At 36.9% G+C, this 20,411-nt stretch overlaps 1 protein-coding gene across 8 annotated transcripts in view; it reads left to right on the top strand.

The window, feature by feature from the left end:
- shakB (shaking B) overlaps nt 1-20,411 on the top strand; it is an 840,660-nt gene that overhangs the window by 721,381 nt on the left and 98,868 nt on the right. For 3 of the 8 annotated variants that reach the window (XM_067785025.1, XM_067785023.1, XM_067785021.1), the window contains exon 1: nt 6,901-7,275. The exons of 3 other annotated variants lie outside the window; for them this stretch is intronic. The gene's annotated coding sequence lies outside the window, so the exon portion shown is untranslated. Of the gene's footprint in view, nt 1-6,900; nt 7,276-20,411 lie in introns of those variants that run through there. 2 more of the 8 variants (XM_067785026.1, XM_067785022.1) reach the window with 1 other exon arrangement.

Genomic DNA, 20,411 nt, shown 5'->3' with positions numbered 1-20,411 from the left:
AAGAGGCGGTAAAGATAGGTTCGATGGTGAATGAGGACAAAACGAAGTACCTGCTGTCATCGAGCAAAGAGTCTGCGCATATGCGCCTTGGCAACCACGCTGCTGTTAGCAGCCATAATTTCGAAATAGTAAAAGACTTCGTTTATTTGGAAACCAGCATCAACACTAGCAACAACATCAGCTCTAGGTAGGCAATTGAAAGGTAAAGTCCTCTCTCGGCAAAAGAAAATCATACTTTACAAGTCACTTATCGTATCACTCCTGATATATGGTGCAGAAGCATGGGACATGACGGCATTAGATGAAGCGGCTCTGGAAGTATTCGAGAGAAAAGTTCTTCGAAAGATTTATGGACCTCTACGCGTTGGTGATGGCGAGTACCGAAGAAGATTTAACGATAAGATGTACGAACTATATGCATCAACATAGTCCAACAAATTAAAAGGCAACAGCTGTGCTGGTTAGGCCATGTTATGGGAATGAAAGATGACGCTCCGGTCAAGAAAGTGTTTCTATCGGAACCCGACTATAGAAGCAGAGGTAGAGGGCGGCCTCCACTCCGTTGGAAGGACCAGATGGAAAACGATTTAAACTCCATTGGTGTGACCAACTGGCGCCGGTTGGCAGGGAGGACGAGCGACTGGCGCGCCTTGTTGGACGGTAATAAACGTTTAAACGGTCAAGTGCCAATTAAGTAAGTAAGTAATTATACACCATATTGATTATTTCATTGCCGAAGAATTATCCAAAAAATGTGTAAGGTGGAATATCATATGCCGATCAAATCGGGGAATACGTTCAAAGCATATACTTCTTGTACATCCCAACTTAAGTCGTCGTGCATAACCGCTCCTGATATTGTTTGCTTCATTGCAGCGACTGACACTGGTTTATTTGTCTTTTGCTGGAGGCTCTGTAATTCTCGGTGCTGAAAAAGTGACAACTTCAGTTAAGATGACCACACATATGACTCAGACAGCTTAGGTGTACTTGATTCAGGCGATTTTGACACTGGATCAACAGCAAATGCACTTTCAGTTAAGTTGCCGTCATTTCTACAGCATAAAATACAGCGTTGTGAGTGTTTGTTGTCCTTAGAACAGGGTGGGATCCAGTATGTTTAGTAACTTCAGTCGTCAATATTTTTTTTTCATATAAAAAGATGAAGTGGGCATTCCTCTCTGCAGACGCGTAAATGTTTCAAGAAAGTCTGTATCCACATTTTATAGTAAAGATACCAACACATTCTTGATGTATTTTGCCAACTGTTCTTCATTTAAAGGATAGCTTTTTCGTCATCGACAAATGCTCCTGCATATAACACTTCGCAATGAGTCATTTACTGCCACTTAGATAATTTTCTCAACTTTTCTCCCTTATCTTCGTTAGAGCGATTCTCGTCTGAAACACTCTCTTCATCCAGCGGTTATAAAAATACTTTCCCGATGTTCCCGATCCTTTAACAGCTCAAGTATCTCTCCAGTGCGTAAAACATCACTGCTGGTGTAGTAAGCGCGTTCTGTAGGATCGACTTCATTGCGGATTGAGCTGAGCACAATAAAATTCCAATACGCTGTCCTATTCGTTAAAATACTGATTCACTTGTAGTCTTGCGACGCTTTCACTTGTGACAGAAAATTTGTTTTCGTGACATGTTTTTGATATCATATTTCTAATTTCTGTCGTCGAGATTTTCACCATTGTTAAGCCATACATATCTTTTTTATTGTTCTTGTATGTATGTATTTGTTACTGAAGTCAACGCATAATGCGTAGTTTTAACTGCATCTTAATCATTCCTGATGCTGCCATAGCCTATGTAGGATGACGTTGCTTATGATTATGTTCGATGGCACGCTTCAAGTCTTTTTGAATGGGTGACATTTTGTTGTTCGCACCGACGGTCAATTGGGAGTAGGCAGAAACAGATGTATGTATATGTACATATGTATGTGCATCTTTTATGTGTAAATGAAATACATTGTTTACAGTCACTCTTGCATGCGAGTGGGCAACATTATGTTATGACCATTTATGCTGCTTGACATTCATTATTTCCATTTTTGTACATAGGTACACACATACATGTATTAGAGAATATTGATATTCTGTGACGAGAACACAAGATGAAAATTGCCAACGACACGCATGCGTAAATATGTTAGTGTGTTGATAAGAAGTAATAATCAAACGCGAAAATTACATGAAGTAAAGATGTGAGTGTAATGCATAATTTATCGTACATCCGCATATTTATCTATGCTCGGTCCTGCGATGGACGAAGGACTAATAGTGACATTTCGCTCACAGTATGAATTTAAACTACTTAGCAAAATAATCATGCACAGTGGAATCGCAACGTTTAGCACCTAAAAATTAGAAAATAAAAGACGTGAGTACTAAGTACTCGTGAAATTCGATGTGTAGTGTTGTTGTTGTTGCTGTATTAACGATAAAGGTTTTTAGGAGTGTTATCATTATTGATGGTCTTTTGCCGGATTAGATCCGGTATATTCCGGTAACAACCACCATTAGGTTACTAGCCATACCATCTTGGGAACGATGAAAATGACCACGTTAAACCTTCTAGGCCATCCAGCCCTTATCACACCCTAGTTCCATGAAGAACTTGAGCCTCGGCTGCTAAATTTGTGTGTGATACTTTCATATTTGAAACAGGATTCCCCTCGCGTAGGTGAGGTTGACAATTGAGTTGCGGAAGCTTTGAAGCTCTAAAGCTTTGTATTGCGCTTATCAACCCCCTGAATCCCACACAGCTGAACGTTAAACCAACTATCATCTTAAAGTTGGCAAGACTTCGCCCAGGGGTTGAAGTTGGGGTTTAAGTTGAAGTGATGCATGCAACAAATAATTTCGGTAGCAACCGACCCCAACAAGTTATTTTTTTTTTGATTATCGGCCTATTATCGAATGCAAATTATTCTCGTCGGGTTATCGGTTTGTTCTAAGCTTATTATCCCCGAGTCATCGGCTTCTTATTGGTATCTTACTGGGTTGTTATCGAAGTTTTACAGGTGTTCCAAAAATTTTATATTTGAGTTTTATCATTTTATGTTTCATAAAAATCCGTTGAGTCTTTGTTAGCAAATCGATAACCCTTGAATAAAAAATCGAAAACTTTTTGTTAAAAAATCGATAACTTCTGCTTAAAAATATGTAAAGCACATGTTAAAAATCGACAACGTTTTGATAGCAAATCGATAATTTTTTGATAGCAAGTTTATAACTTTATAGTAACAAATCGATAACTTTTTGATAATTGACGCACGCCGAAAATAATTGATAATACATCAATAACAAATCGATGAATTTTAGATAACATATCGATGACTTCTCAATAAATGGCCAATAACTTTTCAGCAGTGAATCGATAACATTGTGATAACAAATCGTAAACTTTTGATAACATATCGATATTTTTTTGATTACTTTTGGTTACAAATCGATACTCGTATTATAATTAGTTCATAACATTTTGACAGCACATTGATAGTTTATCGATAACCTTTGTTATCGATAGTAAAAATATAGCACTTCGAGCACAAATCGATAGCTTGTTTACACCCTGTCAGTCTCTTTATACTTGGCTGTCCAGCTTTTACGAGAGTTTCGAGAAAGTATTTTGGCATGTGGTAATTTACATTTTAGAAGGATTTATACACGCCATGATCGCTCTGACTCCTTAAGCAGTTGTAGTTCAAGTTACCGTTTAGTGGTATCACACCGTACCTTCATAATGAACAAGTAAGCTTCCCTCTGCCAAAGTGACTATCGCTAAAAATATGCTAACCTAAATCATATCAATCGCTTTCCGGTATATCAGTCGTTTCTTTGAATTTGTGTTTTTTGAATATCAAGCATTGCATATGTGCCTTCTTTGGAAGTGTCTGGTCATTCATAATGCAAAGTTGCTTAAACTTATAACTTAAGTCCTCATCATGCCCTTGGTTTAGTGGCAAATTTTTGACTGCAATCAAGAGGGGAATACTGCCTATTACACTTGAAAAAAGAAAATATACCACAAAGTTAGTAATACTAAGTTTAAGTCCAACGAATTTTTTATTTGGTTAATCTGCTTGCTCTTTCGGGTGTCACGTTTGGGTTACATAACTATGACGGTGCCAGAAGCTGGTGTCCTAAGATGCATCTTTAAAATTAACAATAAAGCAACAGTGTCTAGATAAAATTTACGTTCGCCATATCATTAGAGCTGGGTACAGCTAATCGACTGCTATTATAAAAATCTTGGATCACATACGAGTACTTTTTAACTAGATTTTTCGGGGGCCTTTAGCTCCGTATAATACAGATTGCTGACAAAAATATATTTCAGATTGGGTAGCAATTATTGATAGATAATATAAAGGTATTTATCTGATAGATTTTAATTTGTTTTTAATTGGACAGATATATCAGTGCAAATGGAAACAATGATGGACGCCCCAAAGGGATCCATACTTGGCCCCTTGCTTGTTAGTCTCTTTGTCAACAATAGCCATCACACAGTGACTTTTATAGCTCCGTATCACGCTAAATTCTCAAAGGAATGGTCTAAATCTTTGGTATAGCCGAGCAGCAGAGGTCGTGATATTTTTATGCACATGAGTTGTGATAGGCAGATGCCGCCGCTGTGATTCATTTAACTCCATTTTTGAAAACGTAGGTTTATTAAAGGCTGCAATCGTTGTTGTTGCATTAATAATTAATGTAATCAATGTATGCAAAGAAGGTTGTTATGAGGCTGGAAAGGACTGAAATCAGCATCGAAAATACTGTTGTAAAACTGTCGATAAATCTTAAGCCTTAGAGTTGTGAGGAACTCTAGACATACTGCGATCGGTCACGGTAACACCTTAGTGGGTAATGTTTATGGGATTTTTGGTAGTTTGAGGCCAGCTGTGCCCTATACTCTCCTTCAAATTAGGAAAAACTTACCTTCGAACTCATTATCCCAATCAAAAAATATCGCACACTTAGATCAAAAACTCCTATCAACTCAAAAAACTACAATGTTCAGGAGAGACAAAAACTGATTGTCTTCTCCATATTCGCCTATCCTTTTGTAAGTTTTTACCAATTACTCTCTGCGTAAGCAGTGGAAATAATATTTAATTGAGTAGGTATACAAGTCGGTAGGTATTGAATTGGGGAGTCCAATAGTATGCATAACTTCAAAATTTCAGATCTTTGTTTTGAGTTAACAAAAATCTAGACTTAAGATCGGCTCATAAAATGAAGGTTTTGTACAATATACTGGGTTGGTCGCCATAGGAAGTAAAAAAGGTGAAAAGTTCCGCCCCTAAATTTAAAGCTTATGTTGAGACGGACTCGGAAATTAAATTTTTATACCTTTCATGAACATGAAATGGTATACTAACTTTGGTCCGATGTTTGTAACGTTGAGAAATATAGAAGATAGACTCACCATTAAGTATACCGAATTGATCAGGGCGACGAACTGAGTTGATATAGCCATGTCCGTGTGTCCGTCCGTCCGTCTGTCTGTTTGAACGCAAACTAGTCCCTCAAATTTTGAGATATCTCAATGAAATTTGGCAAAAGTATGTAGTTTTGTATTATATTAGACATTTGTCGGATCCGGTAGGATCGGACCACTGTAACATACATATATCTCCCATACAACCGATCGTTCAGATAAGACGATTTTGGTCATTCCTGCCGCAATTTAAAAAGTATAAACGTGAAACTCGGTGATATATATTCTAATATATCATAGAAGATTTCCTCAATAAATCACTTTGATCGGGGCTATATGTATATAGTATATACTATCCCCTACAACCGATCGTTCAGATAGAAAGATTGATAAGATTATTGTTCAGCCCCATTCATGAAAAGTATGAAGTCTTCGGTACAGCCGAAGGCAGTCCCGTTCTTACTTGTGTTTTTTATCATTGCAATTGCATTTTTTTATTTAAGCAAATTTGGTTATTTGACTTCCGAGTGCTAAGATTGAAATACCACTCTTTTCTCGTTAATTACATCGAAATTTCTTTATATTTTGAGCAACTATTTTGAAATTGAAACACTGTGCTTACTACATTAACAAACATTAAGGCCTACTCTTTGACGTCGCTCATCGTTTCAACTATCACAATGAAAAGTGTATTGAGTGTATTGTTTTAATACAACAACGACACAATCAAAATATCACACTTTCATAAACTGAAATCCTTTCGGCTTACAGCCTATATATGCTATTTTGTGTTTATGTGTATGTTTCAAGTTCTTCTTTAAAAAAAAAAAATAAAAATAATTACCAACGGCTGCTGTCTACTTTGCAGTCTGATGTGCGAAAAAGAAACGCTCTTACCAAAATGCTCATCTAGCCGGCAAATATTGTCATTCGGTTAAGAGGCGCACAACAGACCGGAAGTATGCAATATATACAAAAACTGAAATAAACGCCAGTCATTTGTGTTCACATCAAAAATTCAAATTGAGTGAAATGCGTAAATTTAATTGCAAACGTAAAAGAGAAAATCAAAGAGCACAACTATTTGTATGATGCCAAATGTGAACTGTACGTTTTTAGCCTTTGCCATCAATTAGCGCCAATTTTTGTGCAACTGCATGTGATTTGTGTCGAGTCGTTGCCACCACCAAAGAGCTCTTAGTGGAAAGAAAGAAAGAAAATGAGTGTAAAGAACAAATTTTACATAATTTCATTCAAATATTTCCAATGAGCAAAGCAGCTACAACTCTGAACTCTCAAGATCAGATGATGAGATCGGAAAATTGGAAAATTCAACATTGAGAAATTCGGGAAAAAAACTCAGGTACCGCTGCTAACGGTATGCTTGGCCGTGTATGTGACCAAAAGTCTATGCTGGTGCAAATGAGCGAATAGTTCTTAATTTGATGTCGAGATGAACGCGCATGGATTGTGCGATCCATTGTGTTGGCCGATTGCGTCGCGTTACCAAGTGTCATCATAGTGCTTAGAATGGGCTGACGTTAGTGTACATCGCGAAGTAAGCGCGACATCTAATGAGTGCAAAAGTAATAAAAAAAAAAAAAAATATTAAGAAAATATTATTTCATAACGCCCACACTAAACGGGACATCTCCAGATGGGAACCACCACAATTATTTTATTTTCGTCGGCTCGCGTTAAGTTCTATCACTGGCAGGCATTTTACGCGCTTCCTACGATTCGTTGTTTTTGTTGTTGTGTTGTATGGTGATCTAATTAGATTCATATATATGTGTATATATATATGAATATTCGATGTAGGTATATGCAACATTGTTCACATGTGTGCTAAGTTTTGATCGAACTTATGCGTGAATCGAACGATCAATATATATTTAGTATATGTGAAGTGTTGTTTTTTTTTTGCTGTATATTTTCATAACGTGCGCGTATTTACATTTCCACATCGAAAATGTTGAAACAAAAACAAAAACTTTATTCCAACAACTCTACACATATACAAGCAAGCGAATAAAGTGCAAACTGGGATGCGATCACAGTTATCAAATAGAAATTTGAAAAAAATTCGTTCTCTGGACGAAATTGCTATGTGGTTGTTTTTGTTTTATATGGAGCTTAGGCCGCTGTTGCACTTTTAAATAAAATTTCAAAAGCTTAACTTGCATATATATGCATGAGTCATTCCAAATCAAAGCGACAAATCGTTAAGGACTTAAGAATTTCAAGGTGTTAAGTCTTCATTATGATGAGTAATAAATTGTTAAGTCGGAGTTAAATAAGAATCCGATACAGGCATTTTCCACAGATGCATTATTTAAATAAAGTAAAAACGGGGTTTCGTAGCTTGTTGCGACTACTTAAATAAAGTGCTTTCAAACTTCTGAAGGATTATAGAGAAGACCATGTCGATGGTAGGTACGGTAGTTAAAAAATATATTTTTCTTGAATAATCAGAAAAGCGGCCACCGTAGTGTGATGGTAGCGTGCTCCGCCTACCACACCGTATGCCCGGAGTTCACACCCGGGCAAAGCAATATCAAAATTTTAGAAATAAGGTTATTCAATTAGAAGAAATTTTTTCTAAGCGGGGTCGCTCCTCGGCAGTGTTTGCCAAGCGCTCCTTGTGTATTTCTGCCATGAAAAGCTCTCAGTGAAAACTCACCTGCCTTGGAGATGCTGTTCAGAGTCGGCATAAAACATGTAGGTCCATTCCGGCCAATTTGTAGGGAAAATCAAGAGGAGCACGACGCAAATTGGAAGAGAAGGTCGGCCTTAGATCTCTTCGGAGGTTATCGCGCCTTACATTTATTTTTTATTTTATAATCAGAAAAGTAATATTCTTAAACAATTCCAAATATAAGGAAATTTTAGTACAGCGTCATCACTTACAAGGCGAACAACCTACAGACAGATTCCGTATCTGCGATTCGAAAGGTCTCTTAGAGCCACAATAGAGGTAGATGGGAGGCGCAAGGGTGTTAAAATGGCGAACGAGGACATACACGTGTACACCGATGGTTCCCAAGTAGTGGAATGATAGCATGTGCGATATACTGTGCTCATCCGGTAATAAACATGTCCTTCAAGCTGCCAGATCACTGAAGCGTTTTTCAAGCGAAAAAAGTTGTCGTTACCAAAAAAGTAGAATCACTGGAAGAAAAATGCTTAAGCTGCAACCGCGGCAACTTTTATACTGACAGTCAGGCAGTAATTAATACAATAACATCGCATAGCATAGCATCTAGTAGTGAGTTAGGTTGAAAGCAATGCCTTAATAGTGAGAAGCCTACATCTTTATTAGGTCACAGGGCATATGGACATAGATGGAAATGAAAAAGCGGATGAGCTCGCCGAGAAGACGCATCCCTCGAAGCTTGCTCCGTAGGCGTTCAAATTAGATTGGGTTGCCAAAGCAGCGCTTAAATTCAATGCCGAAAAGATGGCGAGCCTTACGAGTTTTTCGAAATTTCTTCTCGAACAAATTCGAGAAGTTATTTTCTATTTTCGCATCAAAATACAGTGCTAATTTTTCATCTTTGTCTTAAATATTGTTCGCCGGTTGTGCTTATTTAACGATCTTGGTGTCGCCAGTCAGTGAAGACTGAATGAGTTCATAGTGTTACTAGAATTTATTTGACGACTAAACGAAAAGGCCACAATAAGTAATCAAGACTTACGTTATAGGATAACTCCGTCTTCTTGGCGAAAACTAGAAGTTGTCTAGAACCTAGCTGAATTGCAGCCTTCAGATCTGGTAACTGGAACTTTAACCGTCCTGTTCATATATGGATACCCGGGTACATTTTGCATATTCAAAAGCCACTTTTACATAATCTACAAATAGAAACGAGATAAAATTTTGTGGCGTCCTATGGGAATAAGTTTTCTACAAAAAGGTGAAAAAATTTTTCAAATATACTTTCATAAACTTGGGTTTTTTAGTAAGTTAGTTTTTTTATTACTAGTTCTCATGGCTGGGATACCCAGGTACCACTAGTAATTCTCACGTAAATAATAAATGATTACATTTTAAATTAATAAGTAACATGAAAAGGGTTATAAGTTTTCAAATCTTAACACTCAGAACGCTTATTTTGAGTATGACTGGGGCAAATTGGTTTTCCACATGTCCTGCATACTCTATGAACTGCCTTGTGGTACCCGGGTACCCAGCCATGCGAACTAAGAAGAAAAATTATTTATGAACAGGATGGTTAACCATTTTTGCCTGTAACTCGCACTTCCTCAATTTTCGGTTACTGACGAGACTTAATTATAAGCATGTGACTCCAGGTATATGAACAACTTTGTGAGTCTAACGTCACAGAAATTGCACATGATCTTAAAAATTTGCCCCGCACTTCCGTTCACGTCTTCCTTCCTTGGTGGATTATATGCAACTTCTGCTTTCTTTTGATTTCTCCAAAACGTATTGGGATATCTACCGTCGGTTCTTCGAGAAATGCACCTTCCTGCCTTTTCGTTTTCTTCTTTAGTTTATGGCTGGGAACCTAAAATAGACGTATAGTCCGGCCTGAACGAAGTCTCTTCAATACCGTTTTGCATTCCAGGACACTTTTTGATAAATCACTGTGTGAGATTATTGCCTTGATCGCAGCCGTACTATCAGTGTATACATATTGACGCGACTGCAGCTCAAGCACGCTTCGTACATTCTTCCTTCTGCTTCAATTTCTGCTGCTTTTATCATGGCTACAGTTACCGTCTGAAATAAACTGAAGTGGTCTCGCAGCCTGTGGAAACTCTTTGTTTCGCGATGGACACATAAACCGCGGACCCAATCCCTTCTGTTAATTTGAAGCCATCGTTATATTGGTGTATATTCTGTTCTGCCATATCCGCACCCTTGCGCCAAGCCTCCGATTTAAGTGAGTGATACATCTTTGTTGTAACTTATGACAAATTATGTGTATAGCCGTCTCTTAATCTGTAACAAAATTTGAATCTTATCATCAAAGATAAAAAAAATACCTCCTGTTTATGTAGAATATACTTTAGGTAGATTTGATGTGGAATGGCTCTTGTGTATGACATTAGTTTAAAGAGTATTGTTTGCATCAAGCTAATTATATGCAAAAAAATGTTGAAAAATAATAAAAACAATTTTTCTTTTCAAAAATATTATTAAAAAAGATTATTTTATAAAAAAAGTTTCTTAATTAAAAAAAAAAACGACTAAATAAAAAATCTTAAAATAGTGTGTTTTTCGATTATTATTTGGATTGTGCCAGTTTACGTCGCTCTAGTAATGGACAAATTTTTTTTCAAACAACACCACTGTATACCATGATTATTTAAAAATAAACACAAAAACTTTGTTTACTAAAAATTTACGTGTGTGGAATTTTAAAATTAACAATACCGCAAGTATATAAAAATTTCACTGAAGCAAAATCAACGAACTTACATGCGTGAAATTCATACATATCTACAGCTGGTACAACAAAATTTTAGGAAAATTGCAAAGCACATGTTGCTTAAAATATTTGTGTTAGGGTTGTTGTCAAAAACTTTTTTTAAAATTTATTTATTTTTTTTTCAATTTTCTTTATTTTTACATTACTTCATTTTCTTAAATTTTTATGTATAATTTTTTTTTTTTTTTTATTTTAATTTTTGTATTGCTATTTCCTTTTCCTTTTTTGTTTGTGAGCGGAAAACACAATTAGTCATGAATTAATGTGAATCCAGATTTCTCATTCACACCTCACTATGAAATTTGTTCTTGAATTTTACTAAGCAATTCAATAAAATTTGTTGCAGTAAAATCGCGTATTTTTTGAAAAAGTGAATAAATATAATTTTTGTATTTATGCATTTGTGTGGGCATGTATGTATGTGAGGATGCAGATGTGTAGATTAATAATTCGTACGGGAATATATTCATAGATAATCATGTGTTTTTTTGTCATATGGTTGACTGCATGAAGCGAAGTTCGTACCCGCGAAAAACTGGTGCTCTTGCAGTACGTTCCACATTCCTACTAGTTTGCCCTATTGTTTTTGTTGTTGTTGTAGCGATAAAAGCACTCCTCGAAAGTTTTTTGGTGCATTATCGATATTGATGTCCCTTTGCCGGATATAGATCCACTACGTTCTGGTAACAAGCAACATTAAGGCGTAAGCCCGTGCCCTTCTCGAGAACGATATGACCACACTAAATCTTCTAGGCTATCCCGCCTCACACCCCTACTTCTATGCGCAGTTTGGGGTCACCAGAGCATTGGCTGCTAAAGAAACAGGATTCACCACGGGTAGATGAGGTAGACAATTGGGTTGGAGAAGCTATAAATTGCGTTGGAAGCCCCTTGAAGGGGTTGCGCCACACAACCATTTGAATCTTTTGAGTATTTTAGTTGCTCCTTAGCACAGACATACCTGGCGTGGGCATATTCTAAGCTTCCTAGCCAGCTGGGGGACTAGCTTTTCCACTATCTGAACTAGCAAATTTAACATGGCGTTGTCCTAGGCCGTTGAAACTGTATGCGTTGCATTAATTTGTTTATGCTTCCAAACTAGATATATATATATTACCAATTGTGGACTAGTTCGATTATTGGTACAATTTCGATTGCTTAGACCTAGTGTAAAAGTTTACAATTAAGATTTATTTCTTTTGTTTCTATTTCTTTGCTTCCGCAACAGACCAAAGTCCTACATATTTCTTTAAATAAGATTTTATGCCCTTTTACGCTAACTCCGAGCACGTGGAAAAGTCTATGGAAATTTTTCTGAAGTACAGAGAAAGAAGGCGTACACATAGTGGAAACTCCTTAAAGCTAGTGGAAGCTTTTATGTTAGATATGAAAACCAAAACTGCGGATTATTGAACTATAGAAAATCTTATTTCTGAACAAGAAATTTTGATCATCAGTTATTGACTACCCTTGAGGGTATTTATACAAATGTTCGCTATTTTGCAGAAAAATGAAATGCTTAAGTCCAAAAGTGCATATGTATGCATCTTCGGTTGTTTAGTTTTCTTCTCTTTAAAAATTTTATAAAATTTAGAAACATAAAAACGTGGATTATTTTCTTAAAGGTTGAAGTAAATTAGCGTATGCGTAATTGATCATCTGTTAGTATGCTGAAAAAAAAACTGTACTTAAACAAAAAATTTCCTAAAAATGAGGAAATCAGTTATTAAAATAAGGAAAAATTGCATATGATATTTAGATATACATATGCATGTTCGTTCAAAAAAAGCTTGTTTCAATATCCAACTCGTGTGAAATTTAAACTTACATTTGTTGTTGATGGGGATAGTTTTGATAGCGGATAACAGGAAACCAATTTAATTAAGGGTATTTCCTCCTTACAGTCCTTTTTCAAAAATAATATAGATGGACTGTCGTAATTATACTCAGTTGAGCAGAGCTCACAGAGTATACTAACATTGATTGGATAACGGTTGGTTGTACAGGTATAAAGGAATCGAGATAGATATAGACTTCCATATATCAAAATCATCAATATCGAAAAGAAATTTGATTGAGCCATGTCCGTCCGTCCGTCCGTTCGCCCGTTAACACGATAACTTGAGTAAATTTTGACGTATCTTGATGAAGTTTGGTGCGTAGGTTCCTGGGCACTTATCTCAGATCGCTAATTAAAATGAACGATAACGGACTATAACCACGCCCACTTTTACGTTATCGAAAATTTCGAAAAACAGAAAAAGTGCGATAATTCATTACCAAAGATGGATAAAGCGATGAAACTTGGTAGGTGAGTTGAACTTATGGCGCATTAGTAAAATTTTGGGCAATGGGCATGGCACCGCCCACTTTTAAAAGAAGGTAATATAAAAATTTTGCAAGCTGTAATTTGGCAGTCGTTGAAGATATCGAAATTTGGCAGGAACGTTACTCATATTACTATATGTATGCTTAATAAAAATTAGCAAAATCGGAGAACGACCACGCCCACTTAAAAAAAAAAAATTTTAAAGGCAAACTTTAACAAAAAATTTAATATATTTGCAGTATATAAGTGAATTATGTCAACATTCAACTCCAGTAATGATATGGTGCAACAAAATACAAAAATAAAAGAAAATTTCAAAATGGGCGTCTCTCCGCCCTTTTTCATTTAATTTGTCTAGGATACTTTTAATGCCATAAGTCGAAAAAAAATGTACCAATCCTTGTGAAATTTGGTAGGAGCTTAGATTCTAGGACGATAACTGTTTTCTCTGAAAAAGAGCGAAATCGGTTGAAGCCACGCGCAATTTTTAAGCACAGTCGACCGTCTGTCCTTCCGCTCGGCCGTTAATACGATAACTTGAGCAAAAATCGATATATCTTTACTAAACTGAGTTCACGTACTTATCTGAACTTACTTTATATTGGTATAAAAAATGGCCGAAATCCGACTATGACCACGCCCACTTTTTCGATATCGAAAGTTACGAAAAATGAAAAAAATGCCATAATTCTATACCAAATACGAAAAAAGGTATGAAACATGGTAATTGGATTGGTTTATTGACGCAAAATATAACTTAAAAAAACTTTGTAAAATGGGTGTGACACCTACCATATTAAGTAGAAGAAAATGAAAAAGTTCTGCAGGGCGAAATCAAAAGCCCTTGGAATCTTGGCTGGAATACTGTTCGTGGTATTTACATATATAAATAAATTAGCGATACCCGACGGATAATGTTCGTGGTCACCCTGATCCACATTTCGGTCGATATCTCGAAAACGCCTTCACATATACAACTACCACCGCTCACTTTTAAGACCCTCACTAATACCTTTAATTTGATACACATATAGTACAAATACATTATAGAGTCACCTCTGGTCAACCTTTATGGCGATATCTCGAAAAGGCGTCCACCTATAGAACAAAGGCCCACTCCATTTAAAAATACCCATCAACACCTTTCATTTGATACCCATATCGTACAAACAAATTCGCAGTCCTGTGCTTGCTTCCATGCTTTTTCTGTTCGGTCGATCATGTGCAGCTTTCACCTCTTTTTAACATCATCCAATTGACAAGTAAAGTCCTCTTTCAAATTAAAATTATGCTCTGCAAGTTACTTAAAGTATCCCTGCTGCTATGCAGTGCCAAAGCATGGACCATGACAACATCAGATGAGGCGGCTCTGGGAGTGTTCGAGACAAAACTTCTTCGAAATATTTAAGCACCTCTACGCAGTCGCGACGCTGAATACCGAAGAAAATTTAGCGATGAGCTGTACGAGCTTTGCGCAGACATCAACATAGTCCAGCAAATTAAACCACAGTGGCTTCACTGGCTACACCATGTTATTCGAATAAAAGAAACATGGGTTTTCATTCAAGCTTTCTGTCGTTACCTGGATAATATATTATATTTTGTGTTTTGTGTACTACATGGAAGCATCATTGGACCTATTTTGTTCTTACTTTTTATAGATGATTGTGCTTCATTTAAAACAAATTCAAATTATTATTTTTATGCAGACCATTTAGAACTTTTTCGTAGGATCTTCTGCAAATCTGACGTATAGCGTCTGAGGGAAGATCCGAGTTCTATTAATAATTGGGTCTTCCAAAATTATTTGCGAATGAATATTAGTAAATCCTGTCACAAAACATTTACCAAGTCAATGGATGTGGTTTCTTTCATATATTCGATTTAAAATGGAACTCTTGCGTTTCGTCTTTATCTTTTGGTAACGGTGTTAAATCAAAAGATTATATTAACTTAGCTTTTTTGTGACAATATGCGAAGGATTTCAAGGACCCATATACTAAAAAATCCTGTACAATGCCTTAGTGCGCTCAAAGCTTAATTTTAAACCGATATACTCAGTGTGCAGAGTATAAGAATTGAAAGAGTTCAGCGCAAACTCGTGTGATTCGCTCATCAACTGCATAAATTTATATTAATACTTTCTAACAGGAAAGATAGTCCATCTAAAAAATATCCTTAAAAAAGGAGTACTTAAGAGTCCATACTTGGAAGTTCATGTGTTTGTTACGTAATGAACCGTTAATATAGAGTCAATATTCCTTTGTAAACACACATTCACAGAGGGGCGAGATACTCTTGGATATCTTAAGATGGTATAACCTAACTTACAAAGGACAACGTAAAGTATGCAACATTTTTAGCGACGGATAATCGCTAGAATCAGAAATATATATTTTTTCTTCGCAAACTTTATGACTATTATTGGAAAATATATTCAGACTAGTAACAAATTGTACGTTAAATCTTAAATAGTACATTGCAATTGCAGAAATCGTGGCTAGGTAACTTAAAGTTGAATAGATCGGCCCGTGTGGGCATCTAAAACTCGGAGCTATTTTATAATATAACTCCATTCTCTTGGCAAATACGGGAAACTTTGTAAGACCTACGCATTTTTAATTCCCCTAATAGCTAAAGTACTAGCCTGACGATTGCAGGGCATGAGTACAATTCGTTTCCTCCTCCAAACAGCACTTCCCACATTGATATCACTCACTTGGCATAGTTTAAAAGTGACGCCAGAGAGCAGTGCACAGTCAGAATACCCATAGTGAGCTTACAGTGCTGTTTTTCATTTATAGGAGTAACTTTGTTAGTCTAAAGTTGTAAGACTTGCATATAATCTTCAACACTTTATAGCCATGCACTTGGGTCCATACCGTTCCTGTTGGTCAATCATTCTCTTAATTTCTGCCAATTTAGTTGGGACATCTGCGGCACAAGCTTCGAGGAATTCAAACTTTTTAGCTCGCTCATCCGCTTTCTCAATCCCATCTATTCCCATATGCCCTGGAACCCAACACAGTTGTATGCTTCTCGCTTTCCCGACTGTTTCCAGAGGTTGTTGCTAAGAAATTATAGAAATGCTCCACACTTGTCAGCCAAAAAGCCTTATGCCAGCGATGTACTTAATCAACAAGACTCTGGTATGCGATGAAAACATTTTTAGCTCAGTTGGACTATGGCTCATATTATTATAGAAATACAGCCGATAATGCAATAATTTGGTTAAACTTTCGCTGTTTTTTTTTTCAAGCTCTATACTGGTTGCTTAATGTATACATATGTAGGTTTGAGGTACCAACACCTTGAAGTTTTAATTCATACACTTTGCAAAATTTAAAAAACCAACAATGCACAGCCAAGTTCATTAAATTTATAGCACCGTTTTATTCATTATGATAATACCGCAGAAAGACAAACAAATAAGACATATAACACAATGAAACATTTGATTTGATTTGTTTTGCAAATATATAATTTTTTTATGAGTTTAAAATGGAAGCACCCAAAATACATAGGTTGAGGTTCAACCGTGGTCTTTTGCCAGCTGATGAAAAGAACGAGTTTTTGTCTATCAGAGATTTTTAATGTTTTTTAGTAAATTACGAATTCTTTCAGCGAATTCTGTAGGCACGTAGTGGTAAGTTGCTACACACAAAAAAATTCAGTGCACTGTTGACACTTTTCGGAGTAATGTCAAAATAAAATTTGGTCTACTTTCAAATTTAGCACCAAAATAGCATAATGTTTGGTGTAATTATGCAGTATTGCACTCTTTGGAGTGATGTTTAAACTAATTTAGTAGTAAACGCTGTTGCTCGTTGTATTGAGTAACAGCAGATATGAACAGAAAGCCCCAGTGGTGTGGTGGTTGGTTGGTTGGTTGATGTGCCACCCGGGTACCAAAAATCCGAGCCATTATTGCACGGGGCGTCATTTTTATGCCAATTTTTTCTGGAACCAATTCCTTCTGATAACGAACCATTTGGAGCGGAGAATGAACCTACGTATATCTTTTACAGAGCATTTAGTTACTTCTTGAAGTTCTGGCAGTATACATATTGGGTTGGGTCGATTTGTATGGACGAAAGTTAACCTATAATGCGCCATCGATTTTTTGATAGGTTTTTGTGCTCAGGAAAAAAAGTTCCACTGCGCATACCCAAAAAAATAATTTTCGAGCCTGCGGAAAAAAGTCGATTTTTCGACCAAAATTCTTCTAAATCTCCACAAAAGAAATTTTTTTTTCAAAAGCTGCATTTACAAATTTTGCATTTGCCAATTGATATGAAAAAAAAATAGATAAAAAATGATTTCGAATCTTGAAAATAAAAAAAAAATACATGAAAAATCGAAAAAATTGATGCAGTTTCGCAGGCTCGAAAATTATTTTTTTGGGTATGCGTAGTGGAACTTTTTTCCTGAGCCCAAATCCCATCGAAAAATCGAGGGCGCGATATCGGTTAATAAATCGACCCAGTCTAATACATACATCTGCCCATAGTTAGAGCCCTAACGTGTGCTAGAGCTGGACATTCAGCACGTCTGTTTCTTTGCTGCCGCAGCTTCTGCAAATGCTGTTAAAAGATATCCCCTCTCTTTTGGCATGCAGGCCAAACGGCCAGTTGGCCGTAATTGTGGCAGTGATCATAAAAAAATGCCTTTCTTGACCTATTTATTAGATGTTCTGTTCTCTTACTGTCCTAATTCGGCCATGTTTGCTTCACTATCTTGCAGGTGTCCGAGAAGTACCAGTTAAAGACTGCTTATTCCTTGAATCTGCTATGTATGTTTGTGTTGATTGATGTAAGTGGACGATGCACCTCTAACGGTTCCGCGAAACTGGATAGATACACAGGCAGTAAGACCTTAAGATGTTCGCAGAAGACACCCGTTCCTACACCGCACTCCATTTTGGAAACTTCGGTGTAGACTGAAATTACGTCTTTGCTTTGCACCCTGTCCCCCTGAAGTCACCTATTGAGTCATATGGTTAACGCCTGTCAACACTGAGTGATGGCGTCAGATAATCAGATGAAGAAGACACAGCGGAAAGCCTACGTGGTGGTAGCGTGATTCGCATTTCACATCTAATGTCCTTGGTTCAAGTCCCGGCTCGAAGAAACGTCCAATTTTTGTATTATAATTTAAATTCTATTTTAAAAATGATTTTTGATAGCACCTTTTGGGGATGAAATTCACACTATTTTGGTTTATATGTAGAACAACATCACAAAGTCGGGGTTTGGTGCCACCAACATTTTTTTGTGTGTATATACGAGTATTATACGAGCACGTGAACGAGTTCACTGAGCAGCTTGTGTGAAATAATTTCGTCTTATTCCGCCAATGTAGCTCGTAGTAGAGGTTTACGCCGATCGCTTTAACGGCGGCGGCGGCGTAGGCGGCGCGCCGGCGTACGCCGGTGTTCTTACTTTAAGAAGCTTGAATTTTCTATTAAAAAAATAATATTTAGGAAAGGTTTTGTTTGTATGTATTTAAGGAAATCAACGTGTTGGCCATTTCGGAAGGATCCGGGGTTTTTGCCTCAAGATCTCGCAGATCGTTGAAACATTTTCAGGAGTAGCTCCTTGTGGAGGGATTGCCCCTCGTTCACTTACTCCAGAGAGACTTCGAACCTAACCCCTGTCTTTGGAATTGGTACTGCTGCGTCTGCTGAAAAGAAAAAGAGATACATAAAATAGCCACACTTTTGTCTGCATATCTCGTGCAAAGCATAGTTTCACCTAGGGTTAACTCCTAATAATCGTCGCGAACACAATTTCTTTAAATCATTTGTGGCTTCTTGCCGGTCACGCACAAAGGCGACTTACGGTTGCTATTAATGGTCTATTAATACTCATGACTCTCGTAGCACAGGGCATTTCCAGTGTTTTCGGCTGTTTTTAAGAGCTACAATTCCCAATCTGCGAACAGTAGCAATCCCTACAACGAGTCGCTACCACTCCTCCTAAACCTCACAACATATGCCAGTACAGAAGCTATAGGACTGCGACTTCGAACTCATACCTTCGTCGACTTCACTTTCCTAGAAGCTCTAGGTGTAGCCCCGAAGACTTTCCAACGGATGCTTTTGTCGCGGTATGCTACCGAGCTACACCAGAGAAACGCCATGAAACGTTAGGGAGTGACTATTCGGCAAAGGATGCCGCCTTCGAAATCATAAGCAATCTAAGTGGAAGGCATTGCGTAATGGGACCCTGGATAAAATTTTTAAAATGTAGACCAAAGTTTGCAGACGTTTGTGTCCACAACATTGATTTCAATAGTCTTCCTTAAATCAAAACGATATTTTAGAATGAGAGTCGACCGATTTTAAGTTGAAAATGTTTACTGCTGTTTTCCGGCCTTATGATATAACAGCTGATTATGGATAACCGCGTAGCTTCAGTTTTCAGACTAGTTCGAATGTCCACTACGTTAGGGTAGTAGCACACACGGCCATTAGTTCGACTGTCTTCGGAAAGCTTTTGCTTTACCACTTTGAGTGTTCTTGCGAAGGACAAACCCTCATCTGGTAAATATATGTGCCTACGTATTCACATTTGTAAATGGAGCCGTAACGTGTAGTTGATATTTAAACTTGGTTGATATGCTATAATCAATGTAATTCACTCCAAAGGACTAGTTTTGGGTAGGACAGCCAACTTTAGGAAATGTCAAACCGGTAGTCTTGGGTGTTGAAGGATGAAGTGTGAAAATCAAAATTAAAATTTCGGACGCTATTGTATAATTTCGCAAATAAACAACAGATGTTTGAATGTAGGCCCAAGCGATTTTTCAAACCCTTCTCATACATACATATATCCTCAACTTAAGTATGAGGTAAGAATCATTTCAATGGACTGTTTATGCCCCTAGAACCTGCTAAAGGATTTTGCATCACTGATTTCGATTATTCTTTCAGCCAATCGCAATATAATATTTTTAAAAAAAATCTGCACCCTTTTTGGGTATTTTGGTTTTTTTTTACAACTCGAGGACAATTTGAAAACAATTTGAAACGCCTTGGGTCATTTTATTTGAACTCATTGTTCATTATTATTTTTTGAAAAAAATATGCAAAGTGAGCATAAAAATTTATTATATAACTTTTCTTTTAGTGTTTTGTTTTAATAACTTGGTGAATTGGGTGATG

The sequence above is a fragment of the Eurosta solidaginis genome, chromosome 4 (genome assembly GCF_040869045.1).
Source record: "Eurosta solidaginis isolate ZX-2024a chromosome 4, ASM4086904v1, whole genome shotgun sequence".
Classification (NCBI taxonomy): Eukaryota; Metazoa; Arthropoda; class Insecta; order Diptera; family Tephritidae; genus Eurosta; species Eurosta solidaginis.
This window is presented reverse-complemented; position numbering and strand designations above follow the sequence as displayed.